The following is a 10,000-nucleotide window of genomic DNA, read 5'->3' as shown; positions in this document are numbered from 1 at the left end:
CAGGATCTTTCCTCCTGTTGCTGTTCATGCAGGTGAAAAAGCAGAATTGATATTCTGCTCTTTGCTGGAGATTCTAATTTGTATAACTAGTTTTGACCCTCTAGTTTACCTCAGAAGAAAAACCTGTTCTATTTCTAAAATTGCACAACAATGGCATGTGCGAGACCCAATTGTAATTGTTTATTTTTATAAAATTATCGGTGATGATTATTGTGATGATAATATTTGAATATTTCTTTAAACACCTAGGTTGTTTAAAGAACTATTCAAGGAGGTATTTAATTTCATAACATTATCAGCCGTGCTTGTGATATGTGTGAGCAGAAATGTGATATTATAAATTCCTTAAATCAATGTATACTTTCTATTCTCGTGCAAGCTTGTGCTTTGTACTTAACAAATGCAAGTAATCTGTGGCATATTCAGGACTATTATTTTGAAGAGTTTTCAAAAAGGGCATATGTTCATATCTGTTGAATTGTCCACAACGGATCTATGTATATAAGAACCATGAAATATTTACTGCTACTAATCTGTAAAAATGCAGCACATAAGTTGCATTCTGTGACATCTGACTGAATGATTCATACTAAGATTGATGAAGTAGTGCCAAGCTCTTTTAGTGCTTTCATTAGAGTTATGCTACAATATTCATTTTGCTTTGGCACCATTACAAGTGTGAAGAAATACTCTTGCATAAATTTCCATTTCCCTTATTTACATTACTGGGTGTTAAATAGACTGAAAATGGAGTTTATGGCTGATCTCTTTAGAATTCACAAACTAAGGAAGTCTTTTCATATCAATTTCAAAGAAAGTCTTTAACTTCATTATGAAAGCAATTTGTAAGTATAACCTTGTATGCAAGATTAATATTGCTAACCCTTCAACTTACCTTACGTCAACCTTATTCAAGCTGGAGTCAAAGTTAAAAAGAATGGCTTTTAAAGAAAAATATGGAGAGAAACTTGTTTAAAAAGACACAAAATTTTATAATTACTGTTTTAAATTTCATGCATAACTTGCTAAGGCAATGAGATCGCGTATATTTTGATGAACATTGTGTTCTTTGAAACTTTGAATCTAGTAAAGTCACCTGCTGCCTGACTTTCCCAAACAATATTGACTTCAAATTTTCACACAAAGCAGCAGTTTCATGGGAGGGGACTAGTGGATTACATTGAGATTAATACTCAACTGGTATTGATCTCATCGACCCCGAAATGATTAAAAGCAAAATCAGCCTCGGCGAAATTTGAATTCAGGACGTACAGATGGACGAAATGCCGCTAAGCATTATGCCCACTAAGAATTATGCGGCGTGTTAATGATTCTGCCAGCTCGCTACCCTTCTCCCACATAACAGTATTACCTGCAGTTAATCTATGATAGAAGACCAGGAGAGAGATAGCGATAGAGACAGAGATTGGGAGATTGGGAGAAATACATAGATAGAAAGATAGATAGATAGATAGATAGATAGATAGATAGATAGAGAGAGAGAGAGAGAGAGAGAGAGAGAGAGAGAAAGAGAGAAAGCTAACGTTACAGGATAGAACACTAATGGTATCGAGAATGAATCATAATATTCTTCATATAATACTTCCATTGAACATTAAATAGGAATATTAAATCGTTGTTATCAAGAAGAATGATAAATCTAATGCAGATGCTTCGCTCACCTGTTGGTGCTGAAAATGTTAACTGTGAAAGCACGTATATACACGAAATTAGCTTCAAAACTTAAATCGCACAAAAGAGGATCAAGTTAGATATGACAATTATAAAAGAAATTGTATGGAGAAACATTGGATAACGACAAAAACATTTTGAATGAAAAACATGGTTAAGGTTTTTTTTTTAATTGTAATTTGATAAGCAAGCATCTGATTAAATATTTTGTTGCTATACTTGAAGATTTGTTATTATGATTGTCTATTTTCGTATTATCTGAAAATCATCACTTCAGAGAATCACTTAAAATTTTAAACAATTGGTAATTCTTCTAAAGCAGTACCTTAGTTGTGATTATTTTATTTAATTTCAATCATGTTTAGATAAGTACACACACACACACACACACCACACACACACACGCATACATACACACACAAATAGACACACACACACGCACACACACACGCCCACACACACACACACACACGCACACGCACACACGCACACACACACACTTACTAGCTGACAGCTTATACCATTATTTTAATAATTTATCAGGCCTGTTTTTCCAAATCTTATTAAGAACGATAAAAGGAAATTGCCATGTCATTTGCCTATAATATATAATAATGGCAAAAACGTCATTATTATATGATACAGAATGATGTGAAGGTCGAAATATATAAAATAACTAAAAGAGGAAATAAACTAAGAAAAAGATGCATAATATCAACAACACTATGAATATTACCTTTATCTCCCCTCTGCCATCTTCTTCCTCTACATCTCTATTATCATCATTATAAGTTCTTACAAAAATATGAAATATAATAAAAGCAAAAACAAACTCAAATCCATACAATTACAACGGTTTATTATTTCGGTTTAAAGTACATAGGAAAATTTCACTGTTGCTGATAGTGTCATGCAATTCAGTTTCATTCATTTTATTTCTGAGAAATCTATTAACTTGACTAGAGGAGAACAACAATGATAACAAGTACAACAACAATTATTGTTTCTAAGAATGATACAAGCCTTGATATTTGCGCCAGAGTGCACCCGGTTAAATAAACACCAGTCCTCTAAAGACACTTTATTTTATCGGCCCATGAATGTTGCAAAGAGCATTAAAACTGTGCAGCATATTCTCGAATGCAGTAACGATTCCCTCAATCTGCAGCCCTAGCAATAACTACAATAATGACAACGTCACGCACCTTACCTGTGACAGCTTTCGTGTCTTGCGTTGAAGAAAGGATCTAGGGTTATTCTTGCAACCTGAACGACCATGGCGATTTCTTTTCTAATCGTCTCTTCCAAATAGCGAACTAGCAACTAATGTAATCTAATACATCTATTGCTACTTTCCCGCTGAAATTTGTCTGTCGATTTCACTCTAATCTGAGTGTTGCTGTTTATACGTACTATGTACATCAAGCCTGCTGATTAGAAATTTGTGAGCTGTATAGTCGACCCGTTAAAAATGTTGGCACACTGTATTATTCTTCTTTGCTGGCCTTTGGGTGTTTTATCAAATATGATCTGGAAAATCCAGTGCAGCCAGTTCTTGCATACTGAGAGTTGGTGCATGCAAAACAAGTCGGAATGTCTAAGCAAGGCTGCAAGACATTTATCGGATAAATTAGAACAATCTCAGCATGAGTTAAAACGTTATTCTATACTTCCATTGGCCCTAAATAGCGAGACGTTTACCGATTGTACCGTTCTACTGTAGTAGAGGAATAGGCAGTATCTTCTCTGAAGGCAACGTAGTCAAACCTGTTCTTGTCTAGCATCACTGATTTACCATGCGGCTCTATGAAGATCGTTGTAACCGTGAGGCATGTGGCAGGGGGAACATAATATTTATTGCGTAGCTAAAAGAGATGGCTGAAGGTACAAATATAAAGGAGTTAGGAATATCACTTTAGCAAACTGGTGATGTTCTGACGGTGAGATTAAAGAAAGAGAGAGAGAGGGGGGGAAGAGAAAGGGAGAGATGATGGTGATGATACTGTTGTTGTTCATGATGGTGTTTATGGTGGCGATGCATAGTGAAAAGGTATTTTTTAAAAAGTGAACTGAGTTTTTTTATATCACATATCGCTTAACGCATGCGCATTCCAAATATGCCATTCACTTTAGAAAGAAACCAGTCTCCTGACATATGTAATGACTATCAATAAATCACAAAGGGCAGACATTTGCTAAAGTGTAGCTGTTCTTGCATCAACCTGTATTCAGCCATGTTGCATTCTAAAGGTCTTGCAATTTATCGGATGTGAGAGTTAAAGTTATCTACACTGACAAACAAGGGAAAGAATGAAGGAGAACTTACACGAGGAACATAGTCTGCAAAGGACATAGTCTGTGTGCAAGAGCAAACTCAATGTAAATTTTAGCTTGTCAAGGTGGCGAGCTGGCAGAAACGTTAGCATGTCGGGCAAAATGCGTAGTGCTATTTCATCTGCCGTGGTCGACTTTGCTTTACATTCTATCGGGGTCGATAAATTAAGTACCATTTGTGTACTGGGGTCGATCTGATCGACTGGCCCCACTCCCCCAAGATTTCGGGCCTTGTGCCTAGAGTGCGAAAGAATATAAATGTTCGTTTCTTACATTGCTGCTACATCTATTGTTGAAGATGGATTGTTGAACATGTAACCTCACTTCGAAGCTGACTCCCGTCCACATACTTTTATATCTCCTATAAATACAGCTTTTTAAGTTGGGAGATGGAAAATGTGACTGGCCATTTATATTTATCTTGTAAAACTGAAGTAATCGGGTCTATTCTTCAGAAAGTTGACCTGTGAAATGTTCCAGCGAAAGGCATTATCTGTCTATTTTACGAAAATACATCATTAAGTAGTTTTGTGATTAATTCTCTAGATACGTCACGCTTTATTTTCATGTAGAGTTTGCGTTCTGTATGCCTGAGTTTTTTTTCTGTTGGCGATGTTGATATCGATGGTCTTAATTTTTGGTGGGTTTTGCTGCTTCTTTTGATGTTTTGCTGTGCGCTTTCATATTGCTGACTTTACGGCTGTAATTCTGAATATTTTTCTTGATGTAGTTGTCGTGGATATGCTGATGGGTGATTGGTCTTCCTGCGCTTTACCATGGCGTGCTGCCTTTCTTTCTGCTTTATTTTATGTTGGGTCAATTATCATTTACTTTTATTACCATGACCACCAAACAAAAGACTGCCATGCTTCTGTCTCGTCAGCAAATATTTTGTCATATGGGGCGAAACCAGAGAGCTGCAAACTTCTTCATGAATAGATAGGTGTGCATGTGTGTGATTTGTGCTACACTTGGTGTTGTTCTTTTTAGAACTGTTTCAAAGATGGTGATGATAATCCACTGCACTGACTTAGTTATAAATCTGCTGTCTGCAGTTGTTGGTATGTTATTGGTGCTACTCTTTCCGCTACTGTTCCTCTCATTTTCCCTGGTGTCTTAGTGATGTGCTTTACTGTGGCATGGAAGTGGAGGTATTGTAGTTATTTTCACCACATCGTGTCGCTGTTGTTGGCAGTACTATGGGAGCAATTGTGCAGTTGGCATTGGCATTTTATGAGTCGCATTCCAGAACTTTAACCCAGTTACGGTTTTGTATTGATTGGGTGATTTGGGTTGTTTTGTCAATTCTTAGCAGTAGCGTGTGTTTTGTTCATAGTTGTTTCTGAAAGATTGCACCAAATATTTCTAATAAATTCATATTTCCTCCTCGATAGTCTTTTAATGTTTAATACGGGATACTGCAGGGCCTTTTACAAAGATAATACAGTGACATTCAATACGAGACACCGCTACTTGATTCATTAGCTGAAAATTCTTTTAGGGATTCTCACAACGTAGATCAAAACTGCGTATGCATTTTGGAAAGTTTCTCTGTGGCTTCTGGATATCATTTATAAGCAGGACTGATAAACAATTCAATCGGCAACAGACAGATTCATTGCATTCCTCGAAACGAAGGTGACAAACGATACAAAAACAAAAGAATGATTTATTTCGTTCCAAAGCTAAAAGAAGTTTGTTTATTTTGATTTTGATGCACAAGAATCATGCAAAGCTCGATATCTGCAAAAAGCAATAAACCGGTACTCGACGGTAATTTTGAAAATTTCAAAATAAAAACGTGAGTTGTCCGCTCAAGTGTGGCAAATAACAAGAAAAGGGCTGACGTTTCTATTTTATATGTATATTTTAGGCTACAACTCTCTTTCCTTCAAAGAAAACTATGATACTATTCTCATAAAAAACTTAAAGTGAAAATATCCGGATCAACGCATACCGTTGGGTCTTAACGGATGATATATTCTCCAAAGACGAAAATATGTTAGAATTTAAAATATTCACTTAAATGAAAGTATGCATAGAACAGAAATAATGGACTGAAACTATGCAATAAAAATAATATACAACAAAAATAGAAGCTTTGAAAATGTAAACCTCCAAAATAGCTGCAGCATATGGCAAACAAACGACGTAAATAACGAAGCAGAGCAAAACGAAATCCGAAAACATTAACAGAAGTCAGACGAATGAAAACCAAGCCAAAATATAAATAAGGAAGTTGAAAATTTCAAACTAGGCAATTTTAATTGAAATAATGAATAATATAATTTCACGGGAAAAAAGTAAATGAATAAAGTATACAGAAAGAATTTCTATAAACCTACGAATGTAATTGCCACGAATAAAAATGAACAGTAAAATAACAAAATCCACAACAGAATTAATGAATGCACGCGCTCATAAATATCACTAGGTTAAATGAAATAAAATTAAGAATGGTTGGAGTTACAAAAAGAAAATGTGTATTGCTTCACATTTATACATGAAAATTAAAAATATAAAAGAATAATCAAATATATCGGAAAGAAATACAGAAGAAACAGAAATAATGTGGAATAACCCCATCTCTGAAATAGTAAATGACGAAAGAACTTTAAGGAAGGAGAAAAAAATATTTGAAACAAATACTATATCATAACGATAATGCTTTTGAAGTCAAAGGTTTCCTAAAACAACAGATACTTGATAAGTAGCTGCATGTTTCTAAAATGTTTTCTGACAATAAATAGCTTTAAGAAGAAAATCCAAGCAGAAAGAAACACAACATGGAGGAAGTATGAAAAACTCGGGTAGGACTGAATATGGACAGAAGAAGAGTCACCACAGACGAGAGTACTATAACCAACCAGCAAGTCACCTAAAACACTCACAGAAGTAATATCAACAAAAGAAATAACTCAAATCCAAAGAGATTAAATAAAAGTCATAGAAAATTATAATATATGCGAAATGCAACATGGATTAAAAACACTTATCGATGCTTAATGAAGAATGTAGAATTTAATTTAGTTAGTTATGAGCTTAAGTTTTAATATTATGAAAATGGAGGCAGTAGTTCGCTGATACTATGCTATGCGACGGGCATACAACAACATTCTGATTTAAGCCGAACCTCGAGTAAATTGATCATTCTATATTTTCAGTGCATAGAGAAATCGATAAAGCAAGCACATGATTCGACATAACAGAGTTTCAAATAATTGTTCTTTGTTTGATATTGCTGTGCATAAGTCAATAACATTTGTTTTTATTCAATGCTAAGTGACATTATATTTTACTTCAATGACTATATAATAAGCTTATAAAGAGAAATATGTATTTCTTATTTATTTGCAAAATGCGTGTATGTTGTGTGGTAGTGTTTTAGTTGTAAATGCTTTCAACATATTCTCTGGCACAGTTAATAAGGAATTACTAATACGATAATAGAAATTAATTTGACAAAACACAAAGAAAAAACAAACAGTTATAACGAAAGAAAGGTCATCTAGTCCAACTAAATCAACATACAATTTATTACACCAGTAGCCATGATATTATTAAAAACATTCAGATATAATTCCATTCGACCCAAAAGTGCTACAAACGCATACACGATCGCAAAGTAAAAATTTATTATCCAGAGCAAATCAATATTGAAAGAGATTACTACAGTTAATTACAGCTCAGTGAAATCGTCTAAATACGAAAAACTCAAACCATACACCGCATCTTAGGAATTAGAATTTCAACATACCTTCATCTAGCGCTGTTAACACAAACTGTCTCGTTTGCAAATTAACATGTAATGCAGGTATAACCGCCACAGAATGACACAAACTGCAGGTACACATAAGGGTAACTACCAATAGGTTCAAAATAATTTACCATCGACACAAGTACATATTTCGCGACATAAATATTGAAGACAATACCTCACGACTTCAGTATATACGTCCACTAGATTTGAATAATATTTCATGTAGCATTAACTGGAAAAATATTAATTAGCACTCACCCATACTAAGCAAATGGCAGAAGAATCGGAAAATATATATACATATATATGTGTATGTCTGTATGAATGTATAAACATAAATGTGCGCACACACACACAAACACTCACACACAAGCGAGTATATACAGACACACACACACAGACACATATATATTGAGAACAGAGGAGGCCGTCAGAATTTTGGAAAAAGAATTTCTTTAGTTAGTCCTTATTAGCGCTTCGTTCATTTTCGAACTTGTCAAATAAAATAGAAAATGTGCAAACAGGTTGTTCATTTATATAAATCAATATTTTATTTTTAGAAGGGAACATTGTTTTTTTTTTGCTTGTTTTGTGTTATGGAGTGACGTTCCAGGAATATGGAGACAGATAGGTAGATAGATAGCGGGAGGAGAGATAGATATATAGACAGACAGCTAGATAGAGATAGACAGAGATAGATAGGTGGAGAGAGGGAGGGTAGGGATTTCTTTAAGATTTGGAATGTTTTTACCATTTATTTAGTTAGTTATTTTTTACCATTTAGTAAAAAATTAACTAAATAAATAAATGGTAAAAAAACATTCCAAATTGAAAAGAAATGCCTCCCACTCCCTTTCTCTACCTATCTGCCTCTCTGTCTTTCTATCTGTCTGTCAATCAATCTATCTATCTATCTATCTATCTATCTATCTATCTATCTATCTATCTATCTATCTATCTATCTATCTATCTATTTCCCAAAAATGTTCTCTTCTATAAAAAGAAATTAATTTATATAACTGAACAACCTGTTTGCACATTCACTCTTTTATTTGACAAGTTCGAAAACGCTAATAATAAATAACTAAATAAAAAATTCTTTTTCCAAACTCCTGACGACCTCCTCTTTTCTCAATATTCAATATCTGTGCACCACTTCTAAAAAACTCTCTATATATATATACACACACACTCACACAAACACACACACACACACATGTATATATATATATATATATATATATATACATACACACATACATAATACATAGATACATACAAGCATACATACATGCATACATATATATATATATACATACATACACACGTACATACATAATACATAGATACATAGATACATACATACATACATACATACATACATACATACATATATATATATATATATTATATATATATATATATATATATATATATATATATATATATACAGTGGGAGTTAGCGGTTGAGAAGTCAACTATGGGATAGTACCTATCCAATACACTGATGGTAGTGTACCCAATTATTCATCCCCAAGTACTAGGTATTGCGTAGCAATCTCGCAATTGAGTGTTATAAATGAGTGGAGGTAAAAAGTGGTTTACCCTTGATTTATACGGTAAATAAGAAAGTGGAGAGGATATAAAATCGATAGACATCAGCCGGTAAACATTCTAGAATGTCTATTTTATCTACTGTATTAGATTATCAAATAGAAAGAGTTGGTAATTGCAAAAACAAGGGTGTGGAAGCATATAGGAACAGTGAGCCGATTGCCCTAACCACTAAGCTTAGTAGTTAGGGAATATACATATCCGCGGACGTGTGATTTTAGGCTGTGTAAAAACATGTCCATGATAAACTAGAACCGTTTATGAAAAGATACCGTCGAAATAAAACATGTTTTAACTAACGTCTGATGTAAACATTATCAAGGAAAACTGAAACAAAAGTACACTAGAACCTGCATAATCTTAGGTAATTAAACGAATTCAAGCAATCCCCTGACAACGACCAGGAAGCTTCTGAAGAGAACGACAAGCATTAAACATAACAGTCACGTGTCCTCGTGATTTTGATATCTAAAGACACAGAAACGCACAATGCAACTTTCCCTACACACACCCTCACATACACACACAGACGTGCACACGCGCATACACGCATATGCATTCGTGTGCACTCACACATTTAAGTCTGTGGATGTATAGTGA

The 10,000-nt window shown here is 34.2% G+C and overlaps 1 long non-coding RNA gene across 1 annotated transcript in view; it reads left to right on the top strand.

Moving 5' to 3' along the window:
- LOC118762819 overlaps positions 1–10,000 on the top strand; it is a 21,839-nt gene that overhangs the window by 731 nt on the left and 11,108 nt on the right. The window contains exon 2 of the long non-coding RNA XR_004998568.1: positions 6,959–6,969. This is a non-coding gene — a long non-coding RNA (uncharacterized LOC118762819). The remainder of the gene's footprint in view (positions 1–6,958; positions 6,970–10,000) is intronic.

The sequence above is a fragment of the Octopus sinensis genome, linkage group LG3 (genome assembly GCF_006345805.1).
Source record: "Octopus sinensis linkage group LG3, ASM634580v1, whole genome shotgun sequence".
NCBI classification, from domain to species: domain Eukaryota; kingdom Metazoa; phylum Mollusca; class Cephalopoda; order Octopoda; family Octopodidae; genus Octopus; species Octopus sinensis.
This window is presented reverse-complemented; position numbering and strand designations above follow the sequence as displayed.